The sequence below is a fragment of the Sus scrofa genome, chromosome 2 (genome assembly GCF_054392235.1).
Source record: "Sus scrofa isolate SSC_HxYL_T2T_F1_AM1 chromosome 2, Sscrofa_HxYL_maternal_Yorkshire_Landrace_v2.0, whole genome shotgun sequence".
In the NCBI taxonomy this organism is placed as follows: domain Eukaryota; kingdom Metazoa; phylum Chordata; class Mammalia; order Artiodactyla; family Suidae; genus Sus; species Sus scrofa.
This window is the reverse complement of record NC_139384.1, coordinates 134,947,389-134,966,019: the sequence shown is the minus strand read 5'-3', so window position 1 is coordinate 134,966,019 and position 18,631 is coordinate 134,947,389. Positions and strand designations below refer to the sequence as shown.

Below are 18,631 nucleotides of genomic sequence, written 5' to 3'. Positions count from 1 at the left end.
TTGCTTTCAGGTGTGTGTTGTGCTACTTCAGCTCTCAGGCTATTCTGTAGCTCACACCTGATAGTGGTCGGAGGTAGTGGCAGTGTGTTTGGGTTGTTGCTGATACTTCCATCATTGGGAATACTGGCTCTCAATAGATTTTGAAGAAGGAAAATAGGTTTAAACAAACTTTTCTTCTACCATTAATAACCAGAAAAATGATTTCATGTTTATAATTTTCAAAATAGTGCAGATACATTTAAGGTGAATACAAGGATAGTTCAAGTATTATCAGAAAGGATTAGCATCCATTTGTTTATTGTTAACTTAGCAAACATATATTTAGCACAGTTAATCTACCATGACCTATGCAAGTTATTAGAAAGTCAGAAATAAATTGTTATGACCAAAGAACTTAAAAATCCAGTGAATTTGTCCATGAATACAGACATGTAAAGAAACAGGCAAGATGCAGTGTGTGTGTGTGTGTGTGTGTGTGTGTGTGTGTGTGTGCACGCTTTAAGGACACAAATACTCCAATGGGGTAGGATATTAGAGAAGGGAGTAAATGGGTTGTAAATCACTGCAGGGAGTAAATCACTGCAAAGAGAAGATGATATCTGAATTATGACTCAAAATATTAATACAAATTTACCAGGCATATGTGGGCAGGGAGAAGTAGTTATTGGAAAAACAGTATCTGCAATGAAAGCTGTGAAGGCATGAGACATCTTCAATTGTTTGGGGACAGTGAATGACATTTTGTTTCTGGAAGACGGGGCGCATGTGGGAAGGAGAGGAGTAAGTTTAGGGCAAGATGTTAAGGACTTTGAGTTTTACCATAGAGAAATGAATAGAGGATAATGGGTGACATAGTTTTGGGATGCCAGTGAGGAAGGGGGTGCAAGACTGACATCCTACCTCATATATCAAGTCTTTTTCAAGCACTAGATGATACTTAGCTAATATTGCGAGTTTCAGACTAACACATTTTGTCATCACAGCTTGAACTCTGTCCTCTAAAGCAGAGCCACTCATACAGAGCGATTCTACCGTCTTAAAGATAGTTTTGTTTTCAGATGCCAAATTATGAAAGGTGTTCTATCCCATAATAGTTAGCTTCACTGCAATAAATAAATAACTTATGTATAGCTACTCAAGACCACAGTTGAAGGCAATATCTAAGCAAGGAAAGGAATTGGTCAAACTGGTTCTTGAATTATTTTGTTACTCTTTAGTTAAATTTGCCAAGTATTTGTGCCTTTCAAACATTCTTTGAATTTAGTAGAAGTCCTAAGAAATGTAACCTGCAACAACTCTTACTGCAAACATTTAATTTCTTTCAAATAATTCCGCAAACATTTTTTCTTGTAATTTCCTCTTCATAAAACCTCAGGTGGTTATTTTAAATGAAGTTTATTCTTTTCTCCATACCTGTTGAGTATTAAACCAGGATAATGTGTTCTTGAGGGTTAGGTTTTTGCTTCAGATTTTCCAAATGTACAGTTAAAGGGAGAATTAGAAAGTCACTACATTCATTTTATCCTGTAGCAAAATAACTGATGATTTCCAAGGAATTAGAAAAGAAGAAACCAGTGACCAAAACCAATATTATAAATATAAGAAATCTCAGCATTAGGAGAAAATGAGCGAAGTGAATAATAATATTAAGGAAAGAACAAATAAATTACAATATCTAGCATTTGATCTTTAAAACATTTATGGATTGATACTGTGTGATTTTACCATTCTGGGAAGATTTATCTATGTTGACTAGAGACAAAACTATGGGGAAATTGTATAAAAATTGAGTGGAGACTACATATTGTATTATTTCATTTAGGGGATATGTCTAAATATGACAAATCCATGGAGACCAAAAATATGTAGTGGTTGGTTAGGGCTACATATGGGTGTGTGAAGTGGCATTTAATGCTTGTGGGGTTTCCTTCTAGGGTGATAAAATGTTTAAAATTATATTGTGATGATGGTTACCTAATTTGATAAATATACTAAGAACTACTTGACTGTGTACTTCAGAGTGGTGATTTTTATGGTATGTGAATTATGTCTCAAGAAAGCTTTTTTTTTTAAGTAGTGTGCCAAGAACTCATTCACTCTAATTTGTGAATTTTTTAATGCAAAGGATGTATATGGCAAGGGTAACACAAATACAAGGAGCTACAGTGATAAACTGTTTTAAAGTCTGTGTTTAAGATGCCATTTTTACTATTTCTTTTTTTTTAATGTTTTCCTTTATAAATAGTGCCTTTTTGGTGAATAATTCTATTTGGTGACATACATTTGTGAAGCTGTTTGCAACATCCTTCTATAATTTGGCTACAGTAAAATAATACTTCTAGACTCTACATATAGTCAACATTTTTGGATATTTGGGGAAGGAAGATTGCTGAATTTAGAACTCAGATAACAAACAACTTCGAACCTTCAAATGAAGGAGGGTAGATAATGCTGCATTTGTAACCCTTCCCCTTGTGTCTTTTCTGGTAATGCTCTTTCTCAGTTTTGGGATAAATATGATTTATTATTGGAAAAAGCTGTGCTTGAAGAAGTTGTGAAATACACTATTGAAGGGCATAGAATTTTGTGAGAGTTTGCTCTATGAGCTGGTGTGGGAAAATGTGCTGTTTACTCCCATGATGCCATAAAGCATCACCAAGTCAACTATTTCTCCCAAAGACCTAATTTGGACTGAGATGTGTTGCTTGATAATAACAGTGTCGTGGCTCCTAACAATAGGGGATCCCAGAAGTCTAACATTAATAAACATATGCTAGGTTTTAACCCTTTTAAATAAGTTGCAGTTAATTTTACTATGTTCAAATCAAAATTTTGTTATCCAACTCCAACCACCTATTCCCAAAATTTAGGCAAATGTGAGCTGATGAAATTAAAGATTTGTTACATACTTTTGTTTCATCAATGGGTTTCATATCAATTTTTAACTTTCCCTTGGTATTCTAATCTCTGGGAAAAAGCAGTCACTTATATTTTGTCTTCACATGGTCACGATTTAGAGGGAAGTAAAACTTAAATGTTTTGAAATTATGTTGAAATCAAATATTCTACTTGTAAGAATTTACTAGTAATGAACATTATATTAAACTTTTTGTTTTACTTATGGGTATAAAAAACAGAGCATCATTTGGACAATTGTCACTAATAGCAGTATCTTCAAAGTTCATTCATTTCATCAAATATTTAATTAGCATCTACTATATATCTCTAAAACTGAGCTGCTTATTCTCCTACGGAGAAAGAAGACCTTTGTGCTGTGATGCTGCTGCTGCCTTGATAATGACTATTACTATTTTTTGTTTGTTTGTTTTATCTTTTAAGGGCCGCAACCATGGCATATGGAAATTCCCAGTCTAGGGACTAAATCAGAGCTGTAGCTGCCTGCCTATACCACAGCTCACAGCAATGCAGGATCCCTGACCCTCTGAAAGAGGCCAGGGATGGAACCCGCAACCTAATGGTTACAAGTCGGATTCATTTCAGCTGCACCACAGTGGAAACTCCAACATTGTTTTAATGCTCAGCTTAAAAAAAAAAAAAAAAAAAAATCCACAGTAAGTAAGTGACTAGATACAGTTTCCAGTGCTTTAAGAAACAGAAAAACACAAGTAAAAGACATAGTATGTCACCAGTACAAATCTACTAGAATAGATAAAAGACAGGCAATGTCAAGTTTTGGGAAGGATTTGGTACAATCAGAACTCTCATGTACTGCTGGTTCACCTACACATTTGTACAAACACTTTGTAAAAACCTTTCAAAGTATCTACTAAAGCTGAACGAATGGATACATAAAAATCATCAACTCCTAAGTGTAGATTTAACATACAGATAGCTTGAAAAGCAGTTATTAGAAAGTTTATAGTGTCACTGTTTAAATACATAATAGCCAAAAACTGCAAACTTTACTGTTAAGGATGTTTATCAACACTAAATTGTGGCATATTTCCATAATAGCAGTATGTAAGAATGAGAATAAAAATCAAAAATTACGAACGATAACATATATAAATCTCACAGAATGTCAATTGAAAAAAGTTATAAAATCTGTGCACTTATCTTCCTGTGTATATACATTATAAAACAGATAAAACTAATCTGTAACACTGGAAATCAAAAAGCAATGACTAAGGTGAGAGATAGTAACTGAAAAGGAGCATATAGTGGCTTTGGAAATACTGGTAATGACCTATTTCTGGATCTCAGTGCTGCTTACACAGTATGTTTAGTTTGAGAAAATCCACTGAGTTGTAAACTAAGGCTAGATGGACATTAATGTAGGCATGTAATTTAATAAGAGGGATTTTTTTTTAAGGATAAAGAGGTTCAGAAAAAAATAAAATATAATTTCTTTATTAAAAGATACTTTTCACAGCCAGTAATTTTCAGGAAAAATTGTTTTCTTAAATGAAATTAAAGACGAACGTGCAAAACTTTAAATGCATTAAAAAATGCGCTTGAATTTTTTTCACAGTTTATGTAATGCAGCCAGCTTAAGCTGATCTATTCTAAACAGTCTTTGACTACTGTGACAGTCCAAAATCAACACGTTTTATTTACATATGTAAGGTCCTTCCAGGGTACATTTACATCATCAAAGACAGACAAAGATGTGTTCAATTTCATTTAATCTATTTGGTTAAATTTTCACTCTTTGAAGATCAGTAGAACCATGTGTGGTATCTAATGGAAAATATTTCAGATTATTTGCTTAATTAGCTGGTTATGTAAGGGTACATGGTTCATTATTTATATTCGAAAGACATTTCATTTTAGAAGTATGTAATTTTGTTCTATATTTTCTTTCTTCCTTTCTTCTCACATGTACACCTAATAAACAGATAGGTTTACAAAAGTATGAGTACTAGAATGTTTATAGCATCACTGTTTACAATAGTCCCAAACTACAAAGTTCACTATTAGTGATGCTTGTCAACAATGGAATAGATAATTAAACTGTGATCTATTTCCATAATAGTAGTATATAACAATGACAATAAAAATCAAAAGCTACATACAATATGAATTACTCACACAGACATATTATCAATTGAAAGATGTTCAATTACTCATGAAATATTCATGAATTAAAAGTTCAACTACCCATGGCTGCATACTATTTTGCTGTGTGTGTGTATCATAAATCGTTATCCATTTATATGTCAACATTCAGGTTGTTGTCTTGGCTATAGTGAATAATGCCGCAATGAACATGACAATGCAGGTTTCTCCTTGACATAATGATTTTGTTTTCTTTGATATAAACCTAGAAATGGAATTGCTGGATCATACTGCAGTTCTCATTTTAATTACTTGAAGAACCTCCATACTGTTTTTCATAGTGGCTATGTTAAAATTCTTCCTGATGTAAAATTAAGAATAAATGCTAGATTTGTTACTTCTCAGTTTTTTTAAAAAACTTCCTAGCAAATATTATCTTCTATCTGTGGACTACAATTAATATTTGACTAGGAAAGGTGATGTGTCAGAAACAGCAATATTATAGCTAGAGTACTCAGTGTTTAGCTTTCCCACATATCCTAGGTAGGAAAGTTAAGTTTAGGGAAAAAGTAAAACAGATCTGTCTCATGAGAAGTGTTAATCTTTATATCATCTTTCCAAAAAAAAATTGCATATACAAGCCAATTGGGGTTTTAGGTTTATGTTCCACTACTCAAACAAATAAGTTATTAATATGCCCTATTCCAATAACAGAAATGTGTGACTGTTATTACCCTAATATGGGCATCAGAGCCACCATCTGAGCTAAAAATCTATTGGACTTAAATGCCACTATTATTCCTCTAATGTACTAAGTAGCTTCCTGGGGAGTAGAGGTTGAAAAGGGAATGATGCCCTGAGAGGAGGTATTTGGAATGTATTTGTGTCTGAATCTACCTACATTTATATGTGCTATTCCAAAGTCACACCATCATGGTTCTCCTTAAATCAGAAAAGCTGACAAACTATACAGAGAGTCATTGTTGAACTTACTTTAGTACTTAAAATCCACCCAGCATTTGCCCAACCAAAGAAAAATGAAAAAAATGAACAAATAAAAAGTAAAAACAACTGAAATGAAAGAGTAAAAAACATTGTAATTTATAAAAATAAATTTCCTATAAGGAAATTTTGGTAGAAAACTATGACTTCTCCCATGATATGTTTCACAACAAAAGAATCCATAACTGATAGGTTAAATGGGTAAAACCTAACAATTACATGATAAATCCTCACAAAATTGTGAATCAACTTTAATAAAAAATTTGTTTAAATCTAGAAACGTTGGAAAAGACAATCAGGAAATAGCAAAAATAAAGTATATAATACATGAAAATCACAAATCTATAGCTTTGCCATTCCTTTTTCTCTCCCAACAAAAATTAAGAAACATTAATACTGAATGACATGAAGTCTGAGGTTAATAGAATAATAACTCTGAGATTAATAGAAATGTAAATATTATGAATATAAAGTTATAGCTAATGAACTAACATAAATGAACCATTATCCTGATGGTTTTTTCTTATTAAACTATGATGATCAAATCAGAATACGTAAACAAAATGAGCTATGTTCAGTAGACATTTCAAATAGTAAGTGCATTGTTAAAGCTCTCTTTGATAAACTTTTCTAAACCTTATGTCAATCTGTTTCCACAAGCCAAATAAGTCTATGCACTAACAGACAAAGCAATCTGTGTGTGATTTTCTTCTTTTGAATTTCTATTCTAGCTTTTCTCTTTCCTATGGAGCTGATAAGAAAAAGCCTAAGTACAAAAAGGTTAAGCAGACCTCTGTAAACATATGTACATAAAAAACACCCACTAACATATGTTGATACACAAATTGCCCACAGGCAGTATTTTTAATGGCACTTAATTTTGTTGTTTTCCTACATTTTCTTTTCTTTATACTCAATGGACAACAAATATAATGGAAAGTATAGAAACCAAAATTAGGGTTTAGATTATTTAAGTGTTTTGACTGAGGGCTTGCGTAAATTGCCTATGACACTAAACTTGAAAAAAAAATTATTTCAAAAAATAAAGGTGGGTAGTTTCAATTAGCAAGAGTTTGTACACATTAAATCCAGCTTGGATTTCTCTGGAAAATGGACATGATACAGTAAAGCTGTTATTACCTGTAACCCCAGGAGGAATAATTACATTTTGTTCTAGAAAGTGGTTTCAAAATTAGGCAGTAATTGGTTCTGGCTCCGGGAAAGGAATACATGAGGGTATATATTTTTCATATAAAAAAAAGCATGAAACATTTTGCTTAAAATATCCACTTCTGTTGTATTACTAAACCACTAGTCATGGAAATGATCTTTCTGAATTTTTCCTTCCTAAGGGACCCCACTCGTCAGAGGGGGTGATGTACAGCCTACTATACTGTTGAAATATTCAGCACTATCTGCATATTCTGTTTATACAGCCATGCCATAAGAAAAAGGCAATAATTATATCAAACACATGGAAGAAATTTGAACACTTGGAATTTCAATATATCACCATATCTCTAAATTCAATATTAAATAAATCCTTGAAAACTGCAGTGCAATTTTTCTTGTCCCCATCTCTTTTCATGGATATATATACGTAATATATTTGGAGATAGAGTCTTTACAGAGATAGTCAAGTTAAAATGAGACAATCAAGTTAAAATTCATTTTAGACATGGTTAGTATCCTTATAAAAAGGAAAATTTGGAGGCAGATATGTACATGCAGAAAAAAATCACATGAATATGGAGGCAGAAATTGAGTTGATGTTTCTTTAAACCACCAGAAGAGTCAAGGAACAGATTCTCTCTCATAGCCCATGAAGGGAACCAACCCTGCCAGCACTTTACTCCTGTACTTCTAGCCTCCAGAACTGTGAGAAAATATGATTTTGTTATTTAAGTCACCCAGTTTGCGGTACTTTGCTACAGTAGCCCTAGCATATTACTACGCTATGCTTTTTTCAGGTTTCCAGAAATGCTGCTTTTCTGTTCCAAGATCCTATGTTATTACAGCTAGTCATCATGTCTTCTTAGGCTGCTTTTGGCTGTGAGAGTTTCAGATTTTCCTGATTTGTTGATGATCTTGACAGTTTTGAGAAAGAATAGGTATTTTGTAGGATGCTCCACTATTTGCATTTGTCTGGTATTTTTCACATGCCTAGGCAATGGTTATAGACTTTTGAGAGAAAGACCACAAAAGTTAAGTGCAATTTTCATCATATAGTAACATTAACGCGAGTTTTACAAACTACCATCATGATTTATCATTATTGATGTTGACCTTGATTATCTGGCTGAAGTTTTTCTGTCATATGTCTCCACTGTAAGGTCACTCTTTTTTACCCCGTTTTTATTAGTATAAAAGCTTTCTACTCTTTGGAAGGAAGCTACTGTGCATTACTTACATTTCATAAGTTTTAAGCGGTTTTGCTCTTTTTTTTTTTTTTTTTCCTTTTCTAGGGCCACACCTGTGGCATATGGAGGTTCCCAGGTTAGGGGTCTAATAAGAGCTGTAGCTGAGGCCTACACCACAGCCACAGCAACACCAGATCTGAGCCACATCTGTGATCTACACCACAGCTCATGGCAATGCCGGATCCTTAACCCACTGAGCGAGGCCAGGGATTGATTCCACAACATTATGGTTCCTAGCTGGATTCATTAACCACTGCACCACAATGGGAACTCCCTGTTTTGCTCCTTCTTGAAGGCATTGTATTTACATAAATTATTCGGAATCATCCTGCGTGGCAGATAAGCTTCTTTTCCTCCACTTATGTATTTAAACATTTATTTATATTAATAAAGAGACATGGAAGTTTATTTATACTTTGGATTATAATTCAGTACTACTTTTTCTGTGACCCACGTTGTTCTACTTTTGGACATGGAGCTCTTTTAGTTGGCTCTTTTGTCCCTTTGACAGATCTGTATCAATGTGACGTGTATGTTTTAGCACCACCTTATTTTCTGGCACTATGAGATGCTCCAAGATCATGTCGCGTATTCCCTATTCCGGCCTTAGAATCAGCCATTCTTCAAGGAACTCTGATGCCTTTGATAGACATCAAGGTCTGACCACTATGTATGTTCATTACTACTGCCATATCATTGCTTTTAGGCTGTTTTAGATGATAGTACAAAGAAATACATGTGTATGCATTGGCGTAAGAATATAATTATCATTATTTATACATGAAACCATCTGTCTGTGTATAATAATTAAATATGAGCTCTCATTGATATCTCCAATGTCAATCCATTACCACATGGATCATTCTAGCCTACTCCCCTTGCTAATCTGTAAATTCACTATAACACTGATAAACCTGGCTCCTATCATCCACCATTCATCTACTTAACTGTTCAGTTCCATTATGCATGTATAGTAGTATCAGAATTTAACTTGTACTTCAGTGGGAAACAGTTTTATTAACTAGCATTCAGTATGTATGTGCAGTGCCTTTTGACTTGAGTTTTAGGGATTCTATTCATATCCAAAGGTACTTGGATAGCACCTTTATACTTAAACCCTGAAGAGAGATTATTTCATAGACTAGTAATACAGTTAGATTTTCATCATATTCTCCATTTCTTAGTGGGATTCCCTCCCTCTGAGCCCCTGTCAACTACTGAAAATGTTTATAATATACATGTTTTTATCTTTTTGAGAATGATATATAATTGGAATCATGTCCTATGTGATTTTTCAGGCCTGTTGTTTTCTTATTGCTGAGTTTTAAGAATTCTTTTTATATTTTGAATACAAATCCTTTTTAAGTGTTTTGGTAAGACATTGAAGTAGCTCTAAAATGATTAGGGACTACAAGTTCTAATGTATGATATAAAGGAAATTTTAAGGAATGATGCTATAAAATATCAATGGAAAACTCTCAATCACTGCATTTTGTTTGTATCTGTAAGGATCTTTGAAAGGAAATTTGATCAAAAATATGACAAAGTTACATCACTATAGAAAAATATGTTTATACTAAGTACAGAGTTTCCATTTTTCCATATAATTACTCATGCTCTATAAAAGAATAAAAGTATTTTTTAAATTCTTTAAAGAGATATATTAGATGAAAGGTGATAAATAATAAAATCAAAGAGCTAATGCACATGAGACATGTAGCACAGAATGTCATGCAATAGTAAGCCTTGGTACATATTTGCTCTTATTACTATTTTTATTCATTATGAAACCAATATTCAAATAAAAATACCTCGATGTGAGAATATAGAAAAATTTGTTTAACACAATTCTCAATAACAGTAAACCATTTCATTATTTTTGCATCAAATTTGAATCCAAGTAAGAACTACTTACCTCAGAACATAATTACAAATATCCACATTACTGCTAGAGTAATGTGCTAATGATGTTAACAATGAAGTTGCCAACAAAGTAGCTATATTAAAATATAGCTTTATACTCTAAGTTCATATTAATTACTCCTGAATTTATAGATTACATCTTAGGGTAACAGTGAATTTTTACTCTAATACAGTTGACAAAAGCTTCAAAAATGATTACAAATATGACTATTACTGTTTTTTCTTACTTAAGTCCAGCAACTAGAAATATCATTTTTATTTTGTGTATATGATTCATTAAAATTTCTCAGACTCTGAACTATCAAAAACTTATATTTGCATTTAGCTAGGCATCACCAACTTTCCAAGATTATGGTCTCAATTTATCTGGTATCATTCTACAATTATTACCTTATTATTTAATCTTAAATGAGAAATATCATGACCTTATATTTTTAAAATATTCATACCAAAGGGATTTTTATGAGCATTCATATGATGATAAGTAACAAAATAATTAAAGTGATAAAGTTCTTATTTTCAAGCACTGCAATTCAAAGAGAAGAGCTAATGGATCCAATTCTTGCCCATGGCCAATTTTCCCCATCTGAGAGATTTTTTTAATTGTAATGAACTGTGAGCAAATTGAAATTCAACTGATTTTACCTAAAATTAGCTAATTAATTTCTGGTACTAATAAGTTGCCTTCAGCTTTTCCAGTTGTAAGAAAAAGGCACATATTTAGAATGTTTTCTTTGATAGAGGTTACTTGTAAGTTATAAAAGGAAATAAAGAAAAGGGAAGTTAGCCCAATAGAGAAAGATGTAGCCCTCAATAGCCTATTATCATGAAGACTAAATTCCTCTGTTTTTTCCTCCTTCTGCCTGTTTTAAAATAAAAACAATGACAATAGTAATACAAATTCAATAATTAATATTTATTGAAGATAAATGCTTTGCTATATGCCATGTATATCTGCCTTAGAGCTAGCCCAACAACTTAATTTTGCAGGTGAGAAAAGAGTTAAAGAAATAGAGCCCTGACAAAAATCAACATAGCTAAGAAATTCCAGACACAGGATTTCAACCCAACAGTTAATCTCTAGACTGTACTCTGTATGTTATTCTATTCTCAATTTTCTATAGCATTCCCATTTAAGATAGTTTTACTCTATACCTCATGACCTCTGATTACTGAAGTAGGTTTTAACTTGTATAATTTGATCCTGTCCTTAATCATTTTATCACCAGTGGGAGAACGTTAGTAATAAATAAAATTAAAGATATGGTATACCCTTGCTGAGGAAGACAACATTTGTTGCCTTTTGCTTGAGCTTTACTTCTCAGAAGGACTGAAATATGAGCTTATTACAAAAACATTCTAGTTAATAAATGCAAACCTCAAGGTATATCTGAGTATATACTTAAATGGGAATAATAGTAGTATATACCTCTGAGATAGGAAGAAAGGAGGCAGTGCAAAATCATTAAAAATAAATAAATAAATAAAAACTGTTTAGAACCTATCTGGCCCAGGATGATGAAAGATTAAAACTTCAGTAGACCCAGAGCTTCCTTACATGGTCACTGTAATACATTAGCAAGATAAATGACACACCCACAGGCACCACGACAATTCCAAGGCCAACCATAAATGGCCTAAAAGTGGGTAGTGGCCCATTTCCTGGAAATCCTAGTCCTTTCTCCAAGAGAGTTAGGGAATCCCACTTGTTAGTGTTTGAAATTTCCTAGCGCATTAAAAACTAACCATCCCTACAGCCTGGGATGCTCTTGCCTTCTGAGTTAGACTGCATTCTGTCTATAGAATGTGTTTTTCCCTAAAATAAAACCTCCCTTTCACTTTACCATAGCTCAATCCTGAATTCTTTCCTGCAGGAAGCCCTGGATCCTTACTCGGTAGCCAGTTCCAGGAACTTGGCCAGAATCTGCGATCTCTCACCCCATTCTCCTGCAACACCTCCTATGGTAGGTGTGAGAATTAAATGAGGCAATATATATAGCAGGATTTGGCATGATTGGCGTATTAGTAGCTTCACAAAAGTGTTCCCCAGATCTCCGTTATCACCATTACCATTATCATCAATATCGTGCTAGTCTGAATTCTAACCCAAAGTTCCAAAGGTGATTTTTTAATATTATATTTTTTAAAAAAATATCATCACAGTGATAAATAGAACACTTACCACTCTTTATCCTTTAACTTTCTAAGATACTATTATTAATTAAAGATTTCTAAGTTTAGGAGTTCCCATCATGGCGCCTCAGAAACAAATCCAACTAGGAACCATGGGGTTGTGGGTTCAATCCCTGGCCTCGCTCAGTGGGTTAAGGATCTGGCATTACTGTGAGCTGTGGTGTAGGTCGCAGATGTGGCTCAGATCTGGTGTTGCTGTGGCTGTGGTGTAAGCCGGCAGCAAGAGCTCCAGTTGGACCCCTAGCCTGGGAATCTCAATATGCCGTGAGTGTGGCCCTAAAAATACCAAAAAAAAAGATTTCTAAGTTTATCCCAACAAAACTGATGTCCTTCTGGCAAGCCTCAACAAAAAGGGACATTTTCTTTCTATTCTTGGCATAGTTACATATCTGTTTTTTTTTTTCCTACTTTGATATTAACATATTACTTGCAATATACATGAGAACTTTTAACCGTCTATGGCCTTATTTCCAACCATACCATTGTAATGAAATTATACAGGTAGGTGACTGATAATGACTGATACAGTCAGTGAAAGGTCATTTCTTATTTTCTATGCTCCTGGACTTCTTTTAGAGCATTTGATTCATTTGACTCATTTTTCCTAAAACCTTCTGAGTTTCCATTTCCAAATCTATCTTGCACATCAGACTGACCTCCTACAAATCACGCATAAATGCCCTTTTATCCCATTACTTCTCTGCTGAAAATCATCAATGTTTCCTCATTTCTTTGCGAGAAAAGAATAAAGGTGCTTAGTATTTTCACCTTCATTCTCCACAAGTTTATCTTCATTTATCTTTATAACATTCTAGGAATGAAAAAAAAAGACTTTCTTTGTAATCTGATTCTTTTTAGCATCATTTTGCTAGTTCTCTCTCTGAGAAACTATATAAATACCCATTATAAAACTTCTTACTTCCCTTTTCCTTCATTTTCTACTTGCTACTTTCCATTGACTACTTTGAGTTGAACACAGTTTTAGCACAATGAGCATTTTTGCTACTTGAGTGAGAGTGATTCATAAAGCCCACAAATATGCAGAAGCTTGTAACCAAATACTGCCCTTTAAACTTCTGAATGAGGTATAGGAGAAATCACATATCCATGACCTTGGGCAGTTGAGTTGGTTACATCCTACTTGTAACATAGTCTAGGAATGTAAAAATTGCTAAGTGTTAGTCTCATAAACTTGTATCACTTTCCACAGGAATTTTTTAAAGGAAAGTTTAGGTTCTTTTTTTTCTATCTCACGAAGTTAATTTAATCTAATCATAAACAAGTCTAGTCAGAGCAAAGATAGAGCAAGATGCAAAAATGGTTCTAATGCACAAATATATAGAACCTCATTGTCCCTTTTAACATTTCAATCTAAGATAGAAAAGATAGAACACAGGCCATGAAGCAAGATTTATCTGTCATTCTATCTTGTTTGCATTCTTTGATCAGCCCCACATTATTTCCACTGCTATCTATTCACTTGTGCCCTATCATGGGTTTCCAGATCTAATCTGAAATATATTTATAACTTTCATTACAGGGGTCTTATCTTGTCTAATATTTTTCCCAGAGTAGGAAGTTCTTCACACGCCCAAAGTGGAATTGAGTTTCTTAAGCATATTTCTACAACAACAAAATCTTAAATGATATATGACTATTATAATCAGAACAGTATAATAGGATCAGGGTTAATTTTTATAAATCAATTAAAATATTCTAAGCTTCTTCAGGAAGATTCAATTCTTCCTAACATAATACTGAACAATTTTGAAAATAAAGAAGAAATCCATGAACTACCTAAATAAAGAGAGGACTAGATTTAAACATCCCAAAATTCTGAGGAAGCAACACAAGTATACTGAATGGATGAATGAATGAATGAACATCCACTTGCTCAGTCTATTTTAATGTAGGATACTAAAGCATTCCACTTACCATTCCCTAAAAAGAGAGTGTCCCAATAGTAAAGAGAGATTAGTAATCACAAATGATCATTCACATGATTCTTCTTTTTGGGGGGAGGGGGGCAGGGGAGCGGCACAACCACAACATTTGGAAGTTCCTAGGCCAGGGATCAAATTCATCCTATGCCACAGCTGCAGCAACATGGGATCCTTAACCCATTGCACCGGGCCTGGGATTGAACAAGCACCTCCGTAGAGACAACCAGATCATTAACATACTGTGCCACAGTGGGAACACCCTGATGCTTTTTTTTTTTTTAATGCTGTCAAAAACCTTTGACATCAGAGAGAGAGAGTGTATATTCATATTTGGAGCATTTAAATCAAGAATATTTTACTTATTTTCTTGCTTTTATTGTTTGAGAGGCAATTTTTATTTATTTATTTATTTATTTGCTTTTTAGGGCTGCACCTGTGGCATAAGGAAGTTCTCAGGCTAGGGGTCAAATCAGAGCTATAGCTGCCAGCCTACACCATAGCCACAGCAATGCCAGATCCAAGTCCGTCTGAGACCCACACCATAGCTCACAGCAATGCCAGATCCCCAACCCACTGAGTGAGACCAGGGATCAAACCCACATCCTCATGAATTCTAGTGGGATTCATTTCCACTGCACCACAATGGGAAATCCTGAGAGGCAGTTTTTTGTTGCAAAATTAAAATAAACAAAGTGTCATCAAATATGAGGAAAAGTTTAAAGGGTGAGTAGCCTTGAATACTATGGTGTCTGTAACTAGGTTTGTATTATATATCAGGGTGAATCAAAAATCTGCCTTATCTGATCTTTATTGACTTTGGAAAAAAAAATCAAATGGTTAATGCTAAATGTATTTTCCCAAGAAGCTCTTTTACCATGTAGGTGATTGGTTTCAGATTTGTTTCAAATTCCCACAATATATTTAGCTAAATAAAACCATGCTGTTGAATGATTTGCTGTAAACCAATATTTTCAAACAAAATGAATTTTTAAAAGACTCAGTTTATGAACCATGTTAATTTAGATGCATTCTCTGGGTTCAAATGGAGGGAGTGGTTAAATAGGAAAATTTCTCAGTGATCTTTTTCAAAAAAAGTCTATATATAGAAGTAAATTTGATTTGAAATTTAACCTTGGAAAATTTCAACATGAAAATGCTCTCTGGTACTTTTCCACAATTTATTTCCCACAGGAAAGAATATTCATAAGGGAAATACTGCATATGCAACTTCTTTCTTTAAACATGTTTTGGTGATACCATACAGAGCTCTTTCTACCTATCCTTGCTATTAGAAAATACATTTATTAATTAAAAACATAAATATGTTCTTGGGAATTAATTATTTTGTATTATAGAAGAAGTCAATGGCATTCTTGTCAGGTTTCAATGCAAAGATAGGAAATGCTTAATGAGAATTTTAGTTCAGAGGTTGACAAACCTAAAATAAATACATGATCACACAGACTATAAATTCCTGAGTTATTTCATTACTTTCCTAATTTCTCTACATATCAGCTGTAATAATTCACATTCAAGTTCAAATCTTGTGTTAAAACTGATTGAAAATAATTTTTCAATATAATAAAGTTATAATTACAGTGTTATTGAACATTAAATAGCAGTATGTTGCCTCTTCAGACTCTTCACAATAAGAACTTCACAAATGACTCTGCCATTGGGCAAGAAAGCTGTGACTTTTGTGTTTTTATTGCTTCAAATGTCAGACAAAAAATCTGATAGTACTTTATTATAAATAGTAATCAACAATGCAAAAACAAAAAAATTAAAAGGCTTGCATCTGGCTATAATATTCTAGAATACTGAATAACCCATATTTTATTTATTTATTTTTGGAATGTAATTTTAATTGCCACAAAATAATAACCCATATTTTAAAGCTCAAGCAACATCAACAATTTTCCTCAAGCATAGTTGGAAAATAATTTATGTAACAGCCAGATTATGAAATTTCTAATATAAAAAATGTCTCATTTAATTTCAAGTTAACTTTTTTTTGCTTTTCTTCATTTTAATTCTCTAACTAGCTTTGTACAACTTTAATTTTCTGTATTTAGGTATAAAATATATATAAGTATCCATAGATCAGCCACTATGCAATTTTGAAAAATTTAAATTAAGCAAACATGAATATAGATATGTTCCTTAATTCAGAAAACATCAGTAAATAATGCCTCTAAGAAATATTTTGTACTAAGACACTTACGCCAAATAAAATACATTTTGTAGTTGTGTGATTCAAAAAATATTTTGGTGTTCTGATGATTTTTCAATTAAGTGAAAACACTATTGAGTTTCCAGTTTCAGCCTAGATATGTGAAAAAAATTCAGTTCAGAGCTAGAAAGAACCTGGATCCTATTATAGCAAGGAAAAACTGACAAACTGAAAATAAAATACTTTTCTTTAAATCATCAAACAATTGAAACCACAGAGCAAATAAACTATCCTGAAATCTAGAGGGTGATGGATACCTGCAGGAAGAAACAAGGCCTTGCATAGCTGGAACAGATGCCGCCAAATAACACACAAGCCAGTAAAAAGATCAAGCTAACATTTTTTAACAAGTTCCTAAAGACTGAGTGTAGGTTGACAGGAGAGTGTGAGCTTCCTGGGGCTGCAGACATAGGCAACAACTTGCAACAACACTCCAACTTGCTTTTCCTATAGAGAGTCACCAAGGAAGGTCAAGAATGTCTACAGAAGCTTTACCCATGGTACCGGCTGCAAGCGGGGAGAAGCAGCCAACGCCTAAGTTTACAAAGAAAAACTGGCCCATATGGTTTCCCTGGTGAATTTTTTTTAATTAGTTGAATTTTTAAAAATTATAGTTGATTTACAATGTTGTGTGTACACATATATATAAAACATTCTTTATCAGTGTCTGTTCCCTTATAGATTATTACAAAATATTGAGCATAATTCCCTGTGATATACAATAGGTCCTTGCTGGTTATCTATTTTATTTATATTCACGTATTTATATTAATTCCCAAGCTCCTAATTTTCACCACATCCCCTTCCCCTTTGGTAATCCTAGATTTATTTTCTTTGCCTGTGGACCTATTTCTGTTTTTTATATAAGTTCATTTCTATCATATCATTTTTTTTAGATTCCACATACAAATGATATCATATGATATTTGTCTTTGTCTGACTTATTTCACTAAATACGTTAATCCCTATGTCCATTCATGTTGCTGCAAATAGCATTATTTCATTCTTTTTATGGCTAAATAATATTCTGTTACATATATGTACCACATCTTCCTGACTGATTCATCTGCCAATGGGTGAATTTGAGCAAACATCGAAGGAAAATATAATACTAATTCAACACAGTATCCTCCCCCAAAATTGAAGAAATAGGAACACTTCTAAACCCATTTAATGAAGCCAGCTTTACCTTAATAACAAAACCAGATAACTGTCTTTCATTACAGGCCTCTTGGCCTATAATGAGACAAATTCTTAACAAATAATCTCAAACCATATCCAACATTATCTAACAATGATGATATATCTGAACAATTGAGGCTCACGCCAAGAATCTAAGGCAAAATCGACATTCAAAAATAAATCAATATTTATCATATTCACATACTAAATAAGAAAAGCTATATGAATATCCCAATAGATGCGGAAAGTGCTTGACAAAATTTAACATGCGTTTATGATTTTTAAAAATCTTAGCCAATTAGAAATACAAAGTCTTTCTAAACCTAATAGTCGACATGAACAAAAAAAGATAAAGGACAAACAGATAATAAGTTGCAGGTAACATTATATCTAATTGTCTTCTTTTTAACTGCCTCTGTTCAATGTTGTACTAGAAGTTCTAGATAGCACAATAAAAAGTAATAAAAAAAAAACCAATTGCAAAGGAAAACATAAGCCTGCTTGTAATTAAAGATGAAGCAAAAGTTGGTAGAAAATTCATAATAATCTACACAAAAGCTGTTACAACTAATTCGTGAGTTTACCATGTTTTCAGGATACAAAGTTAGCCTATAATTTTCAGTAATGTTCCTAAATATCAATACCGATCAGCTAGAATTTGAAATTAAAACAAAAAAAAAAAAACATTTTAGAGATGACTCCTGAGATAAAACACC

General features: G+C 33.1%; 1 protein-coding gene and 1 long non-coding RNA gene across 6 annotated transcripts in view; one reads left to right on the top strand and one right to left on the bottom strand.

The window, feature by feature from the left end:
* PRR16 (proline rich 16) overlaps positions 1-18,631 on the bottom strand; it is a 264,562-nt gene that overhangs the window by 24,344 nt on the left and 221,587 nt on the right. The gene's annotated exons all lie outside the window — the stretch shown is intronic.
* The window catches only part of LOC110259454 (uncharacterized), a 64,289-nt gene that overhangs the window by 7,995 nt on the left and 37,663 nt on the right, over positions 1-18,631 (top strand). For 2 of the 4 annotated variants that reach the window (XR_014838657.1, XR_002341865.2), the window contains exon 2: positions 12,239-12,328. The exons of the other annotated variants lie outside the window; for them this stretch is intronic. This is a non-coding gene — a long non-coding RNA (uncharacterized LOC110259454). The remainder of the gene's footprint in view (positions 1-12,238; positions 12,329-18,631) is intronic. 4 annotated transcript variants of the gene reach the window in all.